Here is a 21,109-nt window from a genome sequence, read left to right on the forward strand (position 1 = left end):
AATCATAAACGGAACTGGAATAGCAGCAACTGTCAATATTACACTGGGCTCTTCCTGAGGGGTGGTACTCACGGTAGGAAGCATCCTTGCTTGTCCATTTCTAAACGGGTTGTTGTCCCCACCTGTCCCTTGGTAGGTTGTTGTTCCCATTTCTGATCCGCAGATATAGCCCGCTCGCATCCTCCTTCCCACTGAACATATTCACCTTTAATATTCTTTTCATATCTTATTATTATTATTATTATTATTATTCAAAAATAGCACAAGTGCATCGAAGTAACAACACTTACAATGCCTCGTAAAAGAGGAAATAATCTTGAGGATTGAAAATTTTGTGAATTTTCACTGTACTGCCAACACAGATGCCTTGTGCAGGAAGGCACAGAGTCGACTGTACTTCCTTAGAAGGTTGGCGTCATTCAATGTCTGTAGTGAGATGCTGAAGATGTTCTATAGGTCAGTTGTGGAGAGCGCCCTCTTCTTTGTGGTGGTGTGTTGGGGAGGAAGCATTAAGAAGAGGGACGCCTCACGTCTTAATAAGCTGGTAAGGAAGGCGGGCTCTGTCGTGGGCAAAGTACTGGAGAATTTAACATCGGTAGCTGAGCGAAGGGCGCTGAGTAGGCTACGGTCAATTATGGAAAACCCTGAACATCCTCTACATGGCACCATCCAGAGACAGAGAAGCAGTTTCAGTGACAGGTTACTATCGATGCACTGCTCCTCAGACAGGATGAAGAGGTCAATACTCCCCAATGCCATTAGGCTTTACAATTCAACTGCCAGGACTTAAGAACTTTTTTTTAAAGCTATTATTAATGCTTTTTGAGTTAGTTATTTAGATGCATATCATATTATTACTGAGTTAAGTATTGTATGTAATTAGTTTTTGCTACAACAAGTGTATGGGACATTGGAAAAAAAGGTTGAATTTTCCCATGGGGATGAATAAAGTATCTATCTATCTATCTATCTATCTAAAAAAAAGAAAAGTGAGGGGAAAAAAAGAAGAAACCCATTGGAGGTACAACCCCAGAGCCATGCGTCATACAAAAAGCTTCTAAAAATAAACTTCAAACCGCCAAAAAGAAAGAAAAGATATATCAAAAAAATTTACGTTTAGATCGTGGAGGAAATCTATCAGTTAACTGAAATGATAATAATGAGCAGATGAGCCCCATCTCTTCTCAAAATCAAATAAAGGTACAAAGGATCGACTTCTAATTTTCTCCAAGACACAGCATCACCTGAGAGCCATTGTGACAAAGTAGGAGCTGATATATCCTTCCATTTCAACAAGATGGCCCTCCTAGCTATCAATGTAACAAACATGTTGGTCAGACACAGAAACACCATGGATATTTTGAGGAATTATTCCAAAAAGCATAGTCAATTTATTAGGTTGTAAATTGATTCTGAGTGCTTTAGAAATTGTCGAAAAGATTGACTTTCAAAACTGTTTTAATATAGAACATGACCAGAACACATGTGTCAGTGTGGCTATCTCATTTTTACATCTATCACAATGCTTATCAACATTGGGAAATATTTTCGGAAGTCTCTCCTTCGTCAAATGGTAATAATGTACAATTTTAAATTGAATCAGTGAATGACGAGCACAGATCGAAGAAGAGTTAACCAGCTTCAGAATCCATGTCCAATCCTCCCATATAAAAGGGAAATTGAGTTCCTTCTCCCAATCCTGTTTAATCTTAAGTAAAGGACGCTTATCCCTCTGTAATAATAAATTATAAATTCTTCCAAAAGAACCTTTCAACAAGGGGTTCATATTCATAATAATATCTAACAAATCAGCCTCCAATATGTAAGGAAAATTACTTAAATATTTTTGAAAAAAATGTCTAACTTGTATATATTGTAAAAAATGTGAATATAAGAGAGAATTCTTATCGACAAATTGTTCAAAAGACATCAATCTGCCTTCTTTAAATAAATCCAAAAAAGAATTAATACCTTTACTTTTCCAAAGCAATAAAAATTGGAATACTCCAAGAAGGTTTAAAAAAGTAATTATGATAAATTATACTACAAAGTTTAACTTTTTTAAGATTAAAAAAATTGCGGAACTGGATCCAAATTTGTAAAGAGTGCTTAACCACAGGATATAGGTTTAAATTAGCAACTTTAGCTAATTGTATAGGTAGAGTAACTCCTAATAACGAAGTTAAATAAAACTGTTTCACAGCTCTCAGTTCCTGGTCTACCCAGATTGGCTGTTCATTCCTATCAACCTAATATAACCAGAAGGACATACGCCGCGTTAACAGCCCAATAATACATTCATAGATTAGGCAAAGTGAGACCACCATCCTTTTTCAACTTTTGCAAATGACATTTACCAATTCTTGGTCTTTTATTATCCCAAATAAAAGATAGAATAATAGAATCAATCCGATCAAAAAACTTCTTAGTAAACAAAAACAGGAATATTCTGAAATAAATATTAAAATTTTGTCGGGCGGAAGCTTGCTTCTTCTGGAATAATCCCAAAAATTGCTGTAAGTGGATTAGGTTGAACATCCACATCTATAACTTTAGATAATATTCCAAACACATCCCTCCAAAAATTGTTGAAACTTACACATGACCAAAACATATGAGTTAGAGTAGCCACTTCTGCATTACATCTGTCACAAATAGGGCTTATATTAGAAAAAATATGCACCAGTTTATCTTTGGACATATGGGCCCTGTGTACTATCTTAAACTGAATTTAGATATGGCATGTTCAGATAGGTGAATTATTGACTAAATAATAAATTTTACTCCACTGATTATCTGAAAGTGAATGTTGAAGTTGTACTTCCCAGGTGCGTTGAACCCTATCATTAGGCGACATGCGAGCATTCATTAACTGTTTATAAAGGATTGCTATTAATTGTTTTTGACAAGATTTAAACTGAAAAATAGCATAAGCCAAATTTAAAGAGCAGGCCATGGGGTAAATTGGTAAAAAATCACGTAAAAAATTCCCAACCTGTAAATATCTGAAAAATGTGTATTAGAGATATCATATTTGTCCATTAACTGTGAAAAAGACATTAAACAGTCTTGTAAAAACAAATCTTAAAAGTCCATTAAAGGAGGAAAATTGGCTTTATAAAGATCCTGATATTTTTTAGTAATTATAACACATAAATATCTAAAATAATCCATAACTTTAAAATAAATATTGTCATATATAGAGACAGATTCATTTAAAGGAAGTAATTCACTTTTACTAAAATTTATTTTATATCCTGAAAAGTCTCCAAATTTGTCATATAATTTTAGCAAAGCAGGATTAGATTATTCAGGCTTGGATATATATACCAATAAATCATCAGTGTAAAGAGAGATCTTGTGCATGGTCTCATTCACAAAAATCCCACGAATATTTTCGGCTTCACAAAGAGCAATAGCAAGGGGCTCTAATCTTAAGTTACATAACAAAGGACTTAATGGACAACCTTGGCTTGTCCCCCATGATAGCTGAGGAAAGGAGACCTACAGTTATTAGTGACAACAGTAGCAATAGGAGCTTTATATATTATTTTAATCCAATTATTAAAATTAATACCAAAACCAAATTTTTCTAAAGTATTAAATGAATATTTCCTTTCGATTCAATCAAATGTTTTTTCAGCATCCAAAGATATAAGGCATTGTGGAGTTTTAGAAGAAGGTGAATATATAATGTTAAATAATCTCCGAACATTTGAGAAAGAATAATGATCCTTTATAAAGCTTGTTTGATCTTTAAAAATGATTTTACCCAAAATACTCTCCAACAGATTGGCCATTATCTTTTAGTGAATCTTAACATTACATTCAATAATGAAATAGGTCTGTATGAGGCACAATCAGAAGGATCTTTATCCTTTTTGAGAATTAAAGAAATAGAAGCTTAATAAAAAGTAGAGGGTAAATCACTTTTCACAAAAGATTCTTTAAACATCTCCAACATATATGGAGAAAGCAATTTTCCAAATTTTTTATAAAATTCTACAGGTTAACCAGCAAGTCTCGGGGCCTTACCAGATTGCATTGAGAAAATAGCTTTATGAATTTTGGATTCAGTAATTTAGGGATCCAGAGTTTTTTGATCCTCAACAGAAATTTTAGGAAAGGCCATCGTTCATAAAAAAAAAACCAAAAAAAAACAACAGTCATTTCAGAAGAGTCCACTGGACATTGAGATTTATAAAGTTCAGTATAAAAGTCTTGAAAAATCTTATTAATTTCTTCTTAATCCCAAGCCAGGGTACCATCTTTTTTATGAATTTTCAAAATTTGCCTCTTGGCTCCAGCTGATTTTAATTGCAAGTAATGCAAGTAGTTTATTATTTTTATCTTCAAACATATAAAATTGGGTCTTTAGCTTAAGTAGATAACCTTCAATTGAATGAGTTAATAATAGGTTATATTATGATTGAAGTTCCACCCTTTTTTTAAATGTCAATATTAGGGGAAGTCACATAGATATTATCTAAATCTTTAATTTGTTTTGAAATTTTATCTAATTTTGCTTTAGTCTGTTTTTTAAGTTTAGTTGAATAATAAATATTCTGACCACATAAAAATGCTTTGAATGTATCCAATATAATTAATTTAGACATACCTCCTATATCATTAAAAAGTAAAAAAATTCTTTTCTCTGGCTTTCGATAAAACTGATAAAGTCAGAGCTTTGTAATAAAGTCTGAGACATGTGCCATGGTGGATGGCCAAAAATGTCATCGTCAAATTCAAAGGACAAACTCAAAGGTGCATGATCAGGTATAGCAATAGCGTCATATTCACAGTTTTTAACATTAGGCAAAAGACAGGGATCAACTATAATATAATCAGTCCTTGAATATATTTTATAAACATGGAAAAAAAATATTCTCTGTTATCAGGGTGTAAATGCCTCCATAATTCGATCAACCCAAAATTGGTCAAAAAAGAGTTAATAACTGATACAAAATGATTTGGAAGTCATTGATTAGTTGAGCTTTTATCAATCATAGGATTTAAGCAACAGTTAAAATCCCCACCCATTAGATAGATAGATAGACATACTCATTTAAATCTGGCAGTAAAGCAATTTTTTTTTTTAAAGCAGGATCATCTAAATTAGGACCATACAAATTAACCAAAACAACCTTTCTATTACAAATCACTCCTTTAACAATTAAAAATCTACCATTAGAATCTGACTCAATATCCTCTTGAGTAAATCTATTTGATTTAATAAAGATAGACATACCCTTAGTTTTGCTCTGAGAAGTAGCATGGAGTTGTTTTCCATTCCACCAGCGATAAAATCTATTTTGATCTCCTGCCTTGATAAGCATCTCCTGAGCTAAAATTATATCAGGTTGGAATCGATTAATAATTTTAAGTCTTTTTTGTTTAATAGGATAATTCCAACCACGTATATTCCAAATTATTACATTAATCCATTTAACTGCCGTACTATAATTTTATTCTAATTTACTTTATACATGTGTAGAACACATACCAATACGGGATTATCAAAGATGGCAGTGATGAAGAATAAAGCCATATAGAAAACACGCATGCTCCGGAACCACCCAATGGGAAAAAACTCCTAACTCTAAACACACCCACCCTCCCAAAAGCCTGAAAAAGGCAAGTGAACTAAGATAGATGCGAAGACATGGGCCAATCTGTTGGTCTCGTCTCTGCCTCCCCCCAGCCAGTACATAAAATATATAAAATGACCTTGCAAGAAAGACAGTAAAGTCTCAACAAAGGAGAGTGTTTACATTCTATCAGGTGTTAAACAGAAAAAGAACCAAAATAATATAATATCTTAGAAAGAAAAACCAGCACCATCTTAAGTTTAGATTTAAATCCCTAAGAAAAGTTTAAATTCAGTTATAGGGTGCTATAATAAAACAGATTTTAAAAAGTTAATAGTATACTTAACTGAACTAAATAGATGGAAATATTAATTAGTAAAATCATAGTAACTTAAACCTCCCAGATAAATATATGAAAAGAAACCCAGTTGGTAGAAAAAACTGCCAGTTAGTAATTCAAGAAACAACAAAAAAAATCAAACCAAATATTAGATAAAAGGAACAAATCCTTTTATCCTCTTTTCTCAGTCAAATATGTAATTAACCATTTAAACAGTCAAACTTGATCCGTAAATCTTCTTTCCAAAAAAAATCCAATAGGATGTAATGATGAGCAGGTTTTCTTCTTTTATTAATCTGTCAATGAAATATCCAAATAGCCTTCATATATCTTCTTTTCGTAGTGTGAGTAATATACAGATAATCAAACAGCTTTTCAGATAGTTCATTCAGTAGTAACGTCAGTGGTGGTGACAGGTATAGCCTGGACAAAATCCAGCTCGACTTTTGGGTCAAAGAAAGTACATGGGGAAGAATTAGGAGGAAAAACTTTCATTCTTGTTGGGTAACTCAAAGAGGGAAATCGTTTCTTATCATATGCTTGGTTCATTACCAAAGCAAATCTTGCTCTTTGTTCCATTACTTCTTTTGGATAATCTTCATAAAAACGGAGCTCAGACTCATTGAATCTGAAAACTCTGTTTTCTTGCCTGTCGCATTATTTGATCTTTAATTTTAAAGTGATGAAAACAAGCCAAAATAAATCTTGGTCTGGTTGAGTCTTTAAATTTCGAAGTGGACAGCCTGTGTGCTCTTTCAATAGCAGGTAGCTGTGATGAAATAGTCAGAAATAGATCATGAAAGCGCTTACCAAAGTAAACCATTAAGTCTCCATTTTCAGCTCCTTACTGCAATCCAACGATTCGTATGTTGTTTCTGCGAGACTTAGTTTGCAAATCAATAATCTTATTAACGATATTTTTCCAAACGGGTTGTAGTTTCAGACAGTTTTTGCTTAGTTGACGTCAATTCCTCGTCATGATTAGAAACTTGAGTTTCCATATCTTTAAGCTTTCCCAGAAATAAGTTCATTTCATTATATTCTTTTCCAGTTGATCTTTAATTGCCTTATTCTGATCTTGAATTGATTTCAGTGTCCGAACGATATCTTCAGCCCATGATGGCATTTCATCAGATCTTTCCTTCGGCGTCTTTCCTTTTTCATTACCTTTGTCAGTAGATTCATGCAGATTCTTCCCACTTCTCGTAGACATAGACATATCACTCCCCTTCAAGAATCAGCAATTTAAAAATTTGAAATTCAAAATTTAAGCTGTGAGCGGGAGAGAAAACTAAGAGCAGCACAGAATTAGTGCTACTCTATCAACAGACAGAGGCAGTCTCCATTCACCTGTAATATTAGTTCTCTTCGGGGTTGATTGGCATTCGAAAGCCCTGTTCCAATGATATGTCAAAGCTCATTGCATTCGATTTTGGTCATTGTCAGGCCAATCCATATTATTTGTTAATGATGTTGGCTAACTTAGTTGGTAAGCATTGGAGCAGTAGGGTATTAAATTGGGGGGACAGATTCCCATCATTAAAGGCTTGGTCTCCTGCAAAAGTGCTTTAGCAGGCTACAAAACTCATACAGGGTCGATATGCCAGACACGGGTTCGGGATCCTGTGTTTCCCTATCTGTTCTAACTTTAGACTGACATTCCTGCCCTTCTCTCCTATGTAGACCGGCCTTGGTTTGCTTACGTTGTTTTTCCTGCTGTCATTTTCGGCGCCCATCCATTCACACTCTGTTTTTAACATCTCCCAACCTTTGGTGTTCCTTCTGCAGTACTTAACTCTATCCTAGTGGTCGCCAACCTGTCGATTGCGATCGACTCGTCTACCTTTGAGACTTTCCCAGTAGATCCCGAAAAAAGAAAAGAAAAATTGTTACGTATTCAGGCAACAATAAATATATATGAGTTAGGCAAGGGTTTTTATAACAAATAACATGTTTATTAAACACTGAAAACAAACCCCCCTCAAAAGTAAACAAACTCAAACATGATCGGAACTCAGCTGCTGGGCAGCTGCTCAAACAGTTCTTAATAGCTTTGCAGTCCCAAACAGTCTTTAAAGCGGTATTGAAAAAAAACAGTTCTTTAAAGCGGTATGCCAAAAGAAAACAGTTCTTTAGAGCGATATGCCGAAAGTTCAAAAGCTCACAGTACTTTTAAAAGGAGAGACTTTTTAAAGTGATGTAAATTCTCTTCCACGTCGATGTCCTTCGATTCCCCGGCGTCGAACTTTCCCACGTCGAATTTTATTAAATATAATGGCTTAAAGGTACTGACCTTCCTTCCACACTATTCTCAATCTCCCGCTATTCCCAGCGGAGACTAACATGAGAATAGTCAACGAAATCCTTCCGAATGAGGATCAAATAAGGTCGAGACCAATCCACCGTCGAAAATCGATTCTCCTCGATTTTTATCTTCCAAACTTTTCTTCACTCGCCATCAGCAAAGAAACTGTTGGCGATGACCTTTTAAACTTTAGGCATTATATAAAACTTCATTTTTAACTAAACTGCGTCATCCCATTAAATCACACAGTGACATGAAGTCATCTTGGCAAATCTAGCCACGAACTGCCCCACCTGACAGGGTGGGTCTTCCTTTTATACCCTGTAAAAAAAAAACCTGTCACATGACCTCTACTGGCGGGAAAATGACATCACTCCACCATCACAAGACCATTACCTCAAGTCCAGTATAACTTCAACCCCAGTCATGTGACAAGGGTACCACTGTCACGTGTCACGGGTACGTAACACCTCCCTCCAAAAAAAAACATTTTTGGTCTGTCAAGAACAAAAATTTTTAACAATAACTTACAAGAAAAACCAAATGTATAAATCATATAACATACACAATATACAATACAGTAGGAGTGTTACAATAAAAAAACCACTCCAAAAAAAAATTACATTGTACATTCAACATCGATATAGACAATCAGCAGCACATTATCTTTACCTTTAATATGAGTATTCACAATATTGTACTCTTGTAACATCAAACTCCAATTTAACAATCTTCTGTTTTTGTTTTTCATCTTACTCAGAAAAACTAACGGATTATGATCAGTGTAAACAATAAGTGGTTTTTGAGTTGTACCAACATATACCTCAAAATATTCCAAAGCTAAAACAAGAGATAACAATTATTTCTCTATTGTTGAATAGTTTCTTTGATGCTTATTAAAATTCTTAGAAACGTATGCTACTGGATGATCAACCTCATCATCCTCATTCCTTTGCATCAACACTGCTCCCGCAGCTTCATCACTAGCATCTACAGCTAATGAAAAAGGTTTTTCAAAGTTAGGTGCCTTAAGCACAGGTTGTTGACATATCATTGTTTTCAATTTTTCAAATGCTTCCTGACAAGGCACTGTCCACACAAACTTCACATTCTTCTGCAGAAGGTTAGTTAATGGAAGGGCAACATTAGCAAAATTCTTACAAAATTTTCAATAATATCCTACCATTTCCAAAAATCTTCTGAGAGTTCTTTTCCCCGTCGGAGTGGGAATCTCTAAAATTGCCTGAACTTTTGCCTGAACAGGAGCTACCTTACCTTGACCTACAACATAACCAAGGTAAGTCACAGTGGTATGTCCAAATTCACTCTTGGCTAAATTAATAGTCAAGTTAGCTTTTGAAAGCTTTTCAAACAATTTCTCCACCGCAATTATGTGTGCTTCCCAAGTATCATTTCCTGTCACTAAATCATCAATATAAGCATCAGTATCTTTCAATCCCTGAATCACAGAATTAATCATCCTCTGGAAAGTACCTGGGGCATTCTTCATCCCAAATGGAAGAACATTGTACTCATATAACCCAGATGGAGTTACAAATGCAGAAATCTCTCTACCTCTGTCCGTTAATGGAACACACCAATACCCTTTCAATAAATCAATCTTTGTAAGGAACTTTGCTTTTCCAACCTTATCTACACAATCATCTACTCTAGGAATTGGATATGCATCTGTTTTCGTTACAGCATTCACCTTCCTATAGTCCGTACAAAACCTAATACTACCATCAGGTTTTGGCACCATAACACATGGCGAACTCCAATTCGAGTTAGAATGTCTAATAATATCATTCTCTAACATGTATTCAATTTCCCTCTCAGCAAGTTCACATTTTTCCATGTTCATCCTATATGGATGTTGTTTAATAGGTTTGGCATCTCCAACATCTACATCATGTGAAGCTATAGTAGTCCTTCTCGGAACATCTGGAAACAAATCCTTATACTTAAAAATCAATTCCTTCTTCTGCTGTTTCTGCTCTAGCTGTAAATGTGCTAATTTCTCATCCATATTTTCCAGAATGGTCGAATTAGGTAACCTAACAGAAACAATGTTAGATTTAGAATGAAAGTCAGATGAATTATCTATCATGTTCCCAGTTAAATCAAACTCATTCTCACTAACCACAACAGTCACAGTATCAGATTGTTTCTCAAAATATGGTTTAATCATATTTATGTGGCAAAGTTGTGTTGACCTTCTATGATCTGGAGTTTTTATTACATAATCCACATAATTGATTCTGGACACAATTTCATAAGGACCATGAAATCTAGCTTGTAAAGGATTTGTCTGCACTGGGAAAAGAACCAACACTTTATCTCCAGGCTTAAACATCCTCATCCTAGCTTCCTTATCATACCAAGTTTTCATTTTCTCCTGAGCCAACGTTAAATTTTCCTTGGCTAAACTACAAGCTTTATGTAACCTGTCCTTAAATTTCAAAACATAGTCCAACAAATTAGTATGCACTTCCTTACTAATCCACTGTTCCTTCAATAAAGCTGAAGGTCCTCTAACTCTATGCCCAAACACAAGTTCAAATGGACTAAAACCTAAAGATTCCTGTACCGATTCCCTTACTGCAAATAAAAGTAAGTTTATACTCTCATCCCAGTCACTTTCATTTTCCACACAATATGTCCTAATCATATTCTTGAGAGTAGAATGAAACCTCTCCAAGGCCCCTTGCGATTCTGGATGGTATGCAGACGAAGTGATTTGCTTAGCTCCCAATTTATAAACTATCTGTTGAAACAATCCAGACATAAAATTACTGCCTTGATCAGTTTGTATTTCCTTAGGCAATCCAAAATAAGTAAAGAATTTTATAAGAGCCTTCGTCACAGTTTTAGCTTTTATATTCCTAAGTGGTACTGCCTCTGGAAACCTAGACGAAGTACACATGATAGTCAACAAATACTGATAACCAGTTTTTGTCTTTGGTAATGGACCAACACAATCTACAATAACTTTAGAAAACGGTTCACCGAATGCTGGAATAGGTTGTAATGGAGCTACTGGTGTAACCTGATTTGGTTTACCCACAATTTGACAAGTATGGCACGTCTTACAAAACATCGCCACATCTTTTCTTAAACCAGGCCAGTAAAAATGTTTTAAAATCTTGTCCACAGTTTTCCTTACCCCTTGCTGTCCACCTAAAGGCACACCATGAGCTAAAGTCAAAATCTCATTCCGATAAACTTTAGGAACAACCACCTGGTAAGCAACATTCCATTCCTCACTTGCAGGAATTGTAGGCGACCTCCACTTCCTCATCAACACTCCTTTTTCCAAGTAATATCCTACTGACACCTTCTCAATTTCACTACCTAGTAAAGCTTGTTCCCTTAATTTTATAATCTCAGGATCTCTATTCTGCTCTGCTATCATCTCCTTCCGAGACAGAGATAAATCTTCATAGTCAGACTTACTCCCAGAATCTAGTTCAAACAACGAAGGTAAGAAAGTCTCTGACACATCCTCAACTCAAATCCTGAGTTGAACAGTCATGAGTAACAACCTCATTCTGCACATCAATTTTTTTAGCCATAGCTCTAGTCACAACACAGGAAGAATCTGTGTTAGAATTCACCTCTGGTTCCGCTGACTCCATTGTCAAATGCACTTCAGGAAAAACTTGTCCACCTGCCAAGTCATTACCTAACAATAAAGAAATACCCTTCACAGGTAAGCTATGCTGTAATCCTACTTTAACAAATCCTGTAACTAACCGTGACTTTAAATTTACTTTATGTAAATGTACAGGCATAAAATCACTTCCAACACCTCTTATATAATTTACCTCACCAGTATCACTCTCTTCATTAAACTTCAACACACTATCTAACATCAGTGATTGAGAAGCTCCAGTATCCCTAAGAATTTTTATTGGCACCAGAGTAGATCCTTCTTTCAAGGATACAAACCCTTCAGTTATAAAATGATCATATCCCTTTCTAACTTGGTCAGACTCTAACAAATCCTCATTTGTGTTTACCAAACCCTGTAACTTTACAGGTGCTTCAGTATGTTGCACACAAGCATCTGGAACTGCTTCCTTCTCTTTCTTTTTCAATTTGAAACAGTTAGCTATTGCATGGCCAGGCTTCTTACAATAGTTACAAATAAGACCAAACTGTCTTTCCTTCACAGGTTTTCCTTCCTCCTTACCTTTCTCATTAACCTCTGATTTAATTTCTGATTTACCTTGAGTCTCCATATTATTTTTCCTCTTAAAAATTCTACCCTGAGGAAATTTATTCTTATGGATTAAAACATACTCATCAGCTAAACTCGCACAGTCCTGCAATTTATCAGTATCCCTCTCATTTAAGTAGGTCCTTACTTCAACAGGAATGCTTCTTTTAAATTCCTCCATCAAAATCAGCTCTTTCAATGTATCATAGTCCTCATTTACATTTTTAGAAGAAACCCATCTCTCAAAACACATAGCTTTATCATAGGCAAATTCCACATAAGTCTTTTCCACAGACTTTTTCAAACTTCTGAATCTTTCCCTATACGCTTCTGGGACTAATTCGTATGATTTGAGAATATTTGTTTTCACAATATCATAATCAAGTGCTTGCGCAGCAGTTAAAGCTGTGTAAACTTGTTGTGCCTTGCCTTTAATCACACTCTGTAACAACACTGACCATTTATCTTTCGGGCAGTCTGACATCCAAGCAATAGTTTCAAAATGTTGAAAATATCTTTCCACTTCTGTTTCACTAAATGGAGGGACCAATTTAATTTCTTGGCTAGCAACAAACGGTTTTCTAGAATCAGAAGACTGATTCTCAGACCTTAAATTCACCATTGCATATTCAAACTCTCTCTTTTTCTGGTCAGATTCTAATTTATAACGCTCCAACTCTGCTTTACTTTGTTCAATTTGCAACTGTATCTCCAGATCACTTATTGGAAACGATTCTAAAATCGATTCATCAAAATCACCCGAAGCCACAAAATGTGATGCGATTTTTCTCTGTATTACAGCTTTTGATGCAGTCGCCAAAATACCTTTAAGTTGCAATCTCTTAGCAATCTCAGATACTTCAATTTTTTTCGCCTTCGCTAACAAATCCGCGGCTGGCGAATCCAGAAACTCATCAATATTCATCGTTGCCGAATACCACTCACAAGCCAATCAAACAAAAGAATCGAGCAATCCCCGTTACCAAAACACCGATTCAAAATTCAAAAAACATTTAACTCAAACGATCCAATTCCGGACGTCGCCCCCATAATTATGTTACGTATTCAGGCAACAATAAATATAGATGAGTTAGGCAAGGGTTTTTATAACAAATAACACGTTTATTAAACACTGAAAACAAACCCCCCCTCAAAAGTAAACAAACTCAAACATGACCGGAACTCAGCTGCTGGGCAGCTGCTCAAACAGTTCTTAATAGCTTTGCAGTCCCAAACAGTCTTTAAAGCGGTATTGAAAAAAAAACAGTTCTTTAAAGCGGTATGCCGACAGAAAACAGTTCTTTAGAGCGATATGCCGAAAGTTCAAAAGCTCACAGTACTTTTAAAAGGAGAGACTTTTTAAAGTGATGTAAATTCTCTTCCACGTCGATGTCCTTCGATTCCCTGGCGTCGAACTTTCCCACGTCGAATTTTATTAAATATAACGGCTTAAAGGTACTGACCTTCCTTCCACACTATTCTCAATCTCCCGCTATTCCCAGCGGAGACTAACACGAGAATAGTCAACGAAATCCTTCCGAATGAGGATCAAATAAGGTCGAGACCAATCCACCGTCGAAAATCGATTCTCCTCGATTTTTATCTTCCAAACTTTTCTTCACTCTCCATCAGCAAAGAAACTGTTGGCGATGACCTTTTAAACTTTAGGCATTATATAAAACTTCATTTTTAACTAAACTGCGTCATCCCATTAAATCACACAGTGACATGAAGTCATCTTGGCAAATCTAGCCACGAACTGCCCCACCTGACAGGGTGGGTCTTGCTTTTCTACCCTGTAAAAAAAACCTGTCACATGACCTCTACTGGCAGGAAAATGACATCACTCCACCATCACAAGACCATTACCTCAAGTCCAGTATAACTTCAACCCCAGTCACGTGACAAGGGTACCACTGTCACGTGTCACGGGTACGTAACAAAATAAATACACAAATACTGTTGAAAGATTGTTTCTGGGTTGTGGGGTTTTAGTTCCATTCTTTCTACATGCGTGTAACTACACAGTGTCCCCAACCACTGGGCCGCGAGGAAACAACATGAGTCAGCTGCACCTTTCCTCATTCACTGCCAGCCCACTGTTGAACTTGAGTGCACGCGAGGTCATCAGTCGCCTAACTGCAGTGACACCCTCATGCCAGAGATCACCAGTTGGCCTCGGGCGGCCGGTGGGAAGTGCCGTCACCACTGGCCTGGAGTGCTGCCTCTAAACCTGTTTAGCACACTGAATGTTCGTGGGGAATCCGGTGCTAAAGTATTCGCAGACGACCTAATTCGGGCTCAGCGTTTCATAGGTATCAGAGCAGCTACCGTGCTGTGATAGATAGATAGATAGATAGATAGATACTTTATTCATCCCCATGGGGAAATTCAATCTTTTTTCCAATGTCCCATACACTTGTTGTAGCAAAAACTAATTACATACAATACTTATCTCAGTAATAATATGATATGCATCTAAATCACTAACTCAAAAAGCATTAATAATAGCTTTAAAAAAAAGTTCTTAAGTCCTGGCAGTTGAATTGTAAAGCCTAATGGCATTGGGGAGTATTGACCTCTTCATCCTGTCTGAGGAGCATTGCATTGATAGTAACCTGTCGCTGAAACTGCTTCTCTGTCTCTGGATGGTGCTATGTAGAGGATGTTCAGGGTTTTCCATAATTGACCGTAGCCTACTCAGCACCCTTCGCTCAGCTACCGATGTTAAACTCTCCAGTACTTTGCCCACGACAGAGCCCGCCTTCCTTACCAGCTTATTAAGACGTGAGGCGTCCCTCTTCTTAATGCTTCCTCCCCAACACGCCACCACAAAGAAGAGGGCGCTCTCAACAACTGACCTATAGAACATCTTCAGCATCTCACTGCAGACATTGAATGACGCCAACCTTCTAAGGAAGTATAGTCGACTCTGTGCCTTCCTGCACAAGGCATCTGTGTTGGCATCTACTGAAACAAACTTTTGTCGGCTGATAGGTCCTACAAGTGGGGGCGGGCTCGTGCCCTGTCACACTCCTTGCTCGATTGGTCACTCCGGACTGTGACAGCCACGGCCCCGGCACAGGGACCTCCGGCCCTGACATTGTCCTCTCACCCGACCCACGACCAACCAAACCAAGCCAAGGCATCTGGCGGCGGGCGGGCAGGAGGCTGTCCAATGAGGCAATGAAGCCCTCAAAACTGTTTTGGTACCCCGAGTCCAAGCACCCTGCACTTAAACGAAAACGTGTTGAGTTTTTTCAGCGGAGGAAACGTGAGCAGCGCGGGACAGAAGCTAAGTGCCGAGCTCCACAAAAACTGAATTACGGAATAGACTGGACATAAGGAACCTGCTTCGAGTATCGCTGTATTCCTATCGTGTTTAACACCCCCACCCACCCCATCCCCCGTCGGCCGGTCCACAAGAATATTGTCAATATTAAACCGGTCTGCGGTGCAAAAAAAGGGCGGGTGCCCCAGTGTTTATACATTATTTCTACTTCCAGGTTGTGGGGTTTTACTTCCGGTCTTTTCTGCCCTGGTGTGCATGCGTGTAGCTAATTGATCTGGGTCGATCTTGCATTTTACTAAGGCCAAGGTAGGGGATCTTGGGCTTAAAATGGTTGGTGACCACTACTCAATCCCTTTATCACATGCATTATTTTTCCAACTTGCTGATAATATACTGTTCCACTTTAAAGGTATGTCACATCCTGAATTTTTTCCAGTTAGCCGAGGAATTCCTTCCACGCCGCTGTGTGGTGTTGGGAAATCACGTACAAGGAAAGTTACAGCAGTAGTTTGCCATTGCCTTCTGCTGGGTGAGTTGTTTTGTTCACCAGCTCTAACCCAGCACAGATGAAAATGTGCAAGGGGGTCGGCTGGATTCGAACTCGGGACCTCTCGCCTCGAAGTCCAATGCTGAAGCCATTATGCCACCAGTGGCATAGCCAGCAAAGTTCTGCTTTACATCTGCCTTTTCCTTCCAATCCCTTTTCAACAATTTCCACTTATTTCCTCAGTTCTTTTTCCAAATCAAATTTACTGCTTGTTCTCATGAAGTAATAACCCAGGCTCCTGCACCCTCCCCCATCCATGGCCACATTTTGTTCCCCAATTTCTTATTCAGCACTGCACTCAACATTCACAAATATTTTTCCTTGTCTGGAGAACTCTCACACAAATTGTGTCGGGCTGCTGCTGACCCACTTGTATCAATTGACTGCAATTGACCGATGGTCTCTAAGTAATTTATCAAGGCACAAAGCCTCCTGCTCAATTAACAATGAGATAAATTTACCCGGCTGGTACCTCCTGCTTAATTGATGAATTTACCTGGCATGTCTGCCTCCTGGCCACTTAGTAAAATTTTGCCTCCCTTATACAAATCTCCCAACAAATTCTTTCCCGATCCTATCAAGGTATGTGATCAGCCTTGGGTGAGGCACCGTACGTCCAAAGGAACTAACGGTGAGTGACAAATTTAAAATACCCATTGGGCTCCCGTTTGGTTTCCGCAGTCCCCAGAGTGGTCCAGCTACTCACTCAGCCCGTCTGCTTGGCACTCCCTATATTGGGATCCTGTTCGTGATGCCAAATGTTAAAGTTGAATCTGAATAAAACTCAGGAGACCAGCTTCTTATCGACACCACGGTTTATTGTGCGTTCAAATGCCTGCAGGAGTTTAAGACCCAGTTCAAAGATAAGGCACGTAACCACTGCCACCTTCTGACAAGTCGAATGACTTAGGTTACAGCCATATATTTATACATAGTACATCCCATACATTAATATTGTAAGATGTTATTTGAACTGGTACGCCCACTAAGTGTGTTGGTGCAAAACTTAATTACTTGGAAATCAGAGTTTGCTAAATGGTTTTAATTATAGATGGATGTACTGTCCAGTCCTTATCAGTTATTCCCTTTGCAAGGCCCTGACTTAATTACAAACAGATGTTCATTCCTGTCCTTATCAGTGAGTCCTCCTCCCTTTACTCAAACGAGGATACAATGTATAATGTTATCAGCTCTCAATGTGTCTCTCTGCAAGCCACAGAGAACTGGTAATGAGTCTGTCTTAGCTAAACGCTGAAGACTGAGTTCACTTCAGTTCAAAATTCCTATTCACTCCCAATTATTCTTTTAGCCAGAGGTTACACAGGTTCAAAATGAATTTTTTATATATCCTCAATTTGTCAGGAGGGTTCAGGGGAAATATGTATGCCCAATATAGAAACTGGTGTTAACTGTGTGTATTGTGGCAATGCAAGAGGTGCTGGAGAATTTGCAAGTGGAAAGACTTTGAGTAATATTTGCAAATCTGACTTTTTAAAGCATAATTTAGCAAGTAAACCACATATGGACAATGTGCAAAAGCTCTGGTGAGAAAATCCTTCATTACCTGTTACAGGCCTGCGACATAGGTTGTGTGAGAGTGCAGATGAACTCGATCAAACCCAGGGGAGATCAAAGAACTTATCAACAGTGATTTGCTAGCTGTGAAAACGATTACCTCTCTGTATAAAATTCACTGTGCACATGTCACTAATTTAAAAAAAAAGTGCACAGTACATGATTTATGTGCACACTGGTCATTACAAATTAGAGGGGACATTGGTGGGAAGGTGGTGAGACCTCCATTGTCCCTGATGTCCTCACCTACAAGATGTGCACCCTGCACGTTAAGGAGTTGGAACCTGAAATGGATGAATTCCGGATCATCCAGGAGTTGGAGGGGGTGATAGATATGACATGAAGAGAGGTGAGTTACACCCAAGGTACCGGACACAGGAAACTGGGAGAGAGTCAGGAAGGGGAATGAGGTTAAATAGCCATTGCAGAGTACTCTAGTGCCCATCAAACACAACAAAAGGTAGACCACTTTAGAAACTGGTGGTGAAGGGGATTACCTGACAGAGAAAAGTCAAAGGGGTGATAGGGGACTCATTAGTTAGGGGAACAGAACAAGAGGGAACTGATATCCAAGTGGTAAGGCATGCTAGTGCTAGTGTGGGTGGAGCGGGTGATGTGGTTAAAATAAGCTGTAAGGGGAATGGGAGCCAGAATGACCAAACAGATAATGGAGAGGGTGAATTGAATTGAATTGACTTTATTAGATACATACTTCATAAACATGAGGAGTAGAAATCTTTATGTTATGTCTCCATCTAAATGTGCAATGTGTAATTTATGGTAATTTATAATAGATAGTTTGTACATAGGACAGTCAATATAACATCGAAATGCAATTGTATCAGCATGAATTAATCAGTCTGATGGCCTGGTGGAAGATGATGTCCCGGAGCCTGTTGGTCCTTTTGCTGTGGTACCGTTTCCTGGATGGTGACAGCAGGAACAGTTTGTGGTTGTGGTGAATTTGGTCCCTGATATCCTTTGGGCCCTTTTTATACACCTGTCTGTGTAAATGTACTGAATAGTGGAAAGTTCACCACTACGGATGTGCTGGGCTGTCCGCAACACTCTCTGCAGTTTCCTGCAATTAAGGGAAGTACAATTCCCATACCAGGCAGTGATGCAGCCAGTCAGGATGCTCTCAATTGTGTCCCTGTAGAAAGTCCTCAGGCTTTTGGTCCCCATCCCCAACTTTTTCAACTATCTGAAGTGACAGAGGTACTGCTGTGCTCTTTTCACAACACAGCTGGTATGTACAGACAATGTAAGGTGCTTGGTGATGTTTATGCCAAGGAACTTAAAGCTGTTCACCTTCTTAACCCCAGATCCATTGATGTCAATAGGGGTTATCCTGTCTCCATTCCTCCTGTCGTCCACAATCAGCTCCTTTGTTTTTGTGACAATGATGGAGGGTTTGTTTCCTTGACACCAGTCAGCTGTTCAGATCATAGATTCAGCAGTTAGATGGTTGAGCCTGGTGCAATGAATGTGTCGAGCTGTGTATATCACAATGCAAGAAGCATCGTAGGAAAGCCAGATGAGCTCAGGACAGGGAATTATGATATTGTAACCAATATTGGGACTTGGTTGCAGCCAACAGTGTGAGGGATTTAGAGGAACAAATTTGTAGAGAGATTGCAGACCAAGCCAATAAACAAAAAGGTTGATTCAGTAAGTGATTTTAACTTTCCATATATTGACTGGGACTCCTACACTGTAAAAGGACTAGATGGGGTAGAGTTTGTCAAATGTGCCCTTAATCAGTACGTAGAATTCCTGATGTAGAAGTGTGCATAAGCTGTTAGGAAATGATCCAGGGCAGGTGACAGAATTTGTGATCATAATGCCATGAGATTCAAAGTAAATATGGAAGAAGAGAGGTCTGGACCACGGGTTGAGATTCTAAATTGGAGAAAGGTCAATTTTGATGGTATCAGAAAGGATCTGACAAGTGTGGTTTGGGACAGGTTGTCTCCTGGCAAAGGAGTACCTGTAAGTGGGAGGCCTTCAGATGTGAATTTTTGAGGATGCAGAGTTTGTATGTGGCTGCCAAAATGAAAGTTGAAAGGTAACTGGTCCAGGGAACCTTGCTTTTGAAGAGAAATTGAAGCCTCGTATATTTTGTTCCTCTAAATGGCTCAGACTGTTGGGTGCTACCGAGACCCATTAATGACTACAAGTCATGATTCCATGCACTGAGCTCATCTGAATTTTTTTGTTGTCTTCTTTTGGTTTCTCAAAGTTTTTGTTCTTTTGTTTGCCCTCTCTTTGACATTTATGTTGGCTTTGGCTTCTCATTTTAGCCACAGTTGTGTCCTCCTGTCTTTCTAATGCTTCCACTTCTGTGGAATCACTCAGGCCCCGAATTGCTCCAGAAACCCCAGCCACGGCTGCTCAATTGTCACCCCTACCCTTTCCCTTCCAAACAAGTTTGGTCAGCTTCTCTGCCATAGAAACATGGAGAAGTTCAGTAAAGAAACAGGCTATTTGTCCCATCTAGTCAATGCCAAAAAAGCATTTAAACTTGCAGTGCGATCTGGACCAGCTGGCAAAATGGTTTGAGAAATGAAAAAGGAATTTAATGCAGACAAGTGTGAGTTGTTGCACTTTGGTCTGACCTACCAAGGGAGGTCTTTCACAGTGACTGGTCGGGCACAGAGGAGTGTTGTAGAAGAAAGGGACCTCTTGTAGAAGAAAGTCCTTAATTCACTGAAAGTGGTATCACAGTTAGATAGAGACGGAAGGGAAGATTTTAGCCCAATGGCCTTCATGAACAAGAGTCCTGACAACAATAGATGGGTGTTATGTTGACTTGTAGAAGACATTGGTGAGGCCTAATTTGGAGTACTGAGTGCAGTTTTGGTCACCAACCTATAGGAAAGATGTAAGGACTTTGAAAAAGTTCAGAGAAAATTCACAAGGATGTTGCCAGGTCTGGAGTACTTGGGTTATAAGGAAAGATTGAACAGGTCAGGACTTTATTCCTTGGACTGTAGGAGATTGAGGGGAGATTTGATTGTGATAGAGGGGCATAGATAGTGTAAATGCAAGCTGGCTTTTACCACTGAGATGGGGTGGGAGTACAACCAGAGGCCATGGGTTAAGGGTGAAAGGTGAAATGTTAAGGGGAACATGAGGGGAAACTTCTTCACACACAGTCATCCGGGTGTGGAATGATCAGCCAGCTCAAGTGGTGCATGCGAGCTCGATTTCAACATTTCAGAGGTTCATGTAGGTACC

At 38.3% G+C, this 21,109-nt stretch overlaps 1 protein-coding gene across 1 annotated transcript in view; it reads left to right on the forward strand.

Moving 5' to 3' along the window:
• Window positions 1–21,109, forward strand: part of LOC140721282 (uncharacterized) — a 30,408-nt gene that overhangs the window by 5,558 nt on the left and 3,741 nt on the right. The window lies entirely within an intron of this gene.

This window comes from Hemitrygon akajei, unplaced genomic scaffold (genome assembly GCF_048418815.1).
Source record: "Hemitrygon akajei unplaced genomic scaffold, sHemAka1.3 Scf000053, whole genome shotgun sequence".
Lineage (NCBI taxonomy): Eukaryota > Metazoa > Chordata > Chondrichthyes > Myliobatiformes > Dasyatidae > Hemitrygon > Hemitrygon akajei.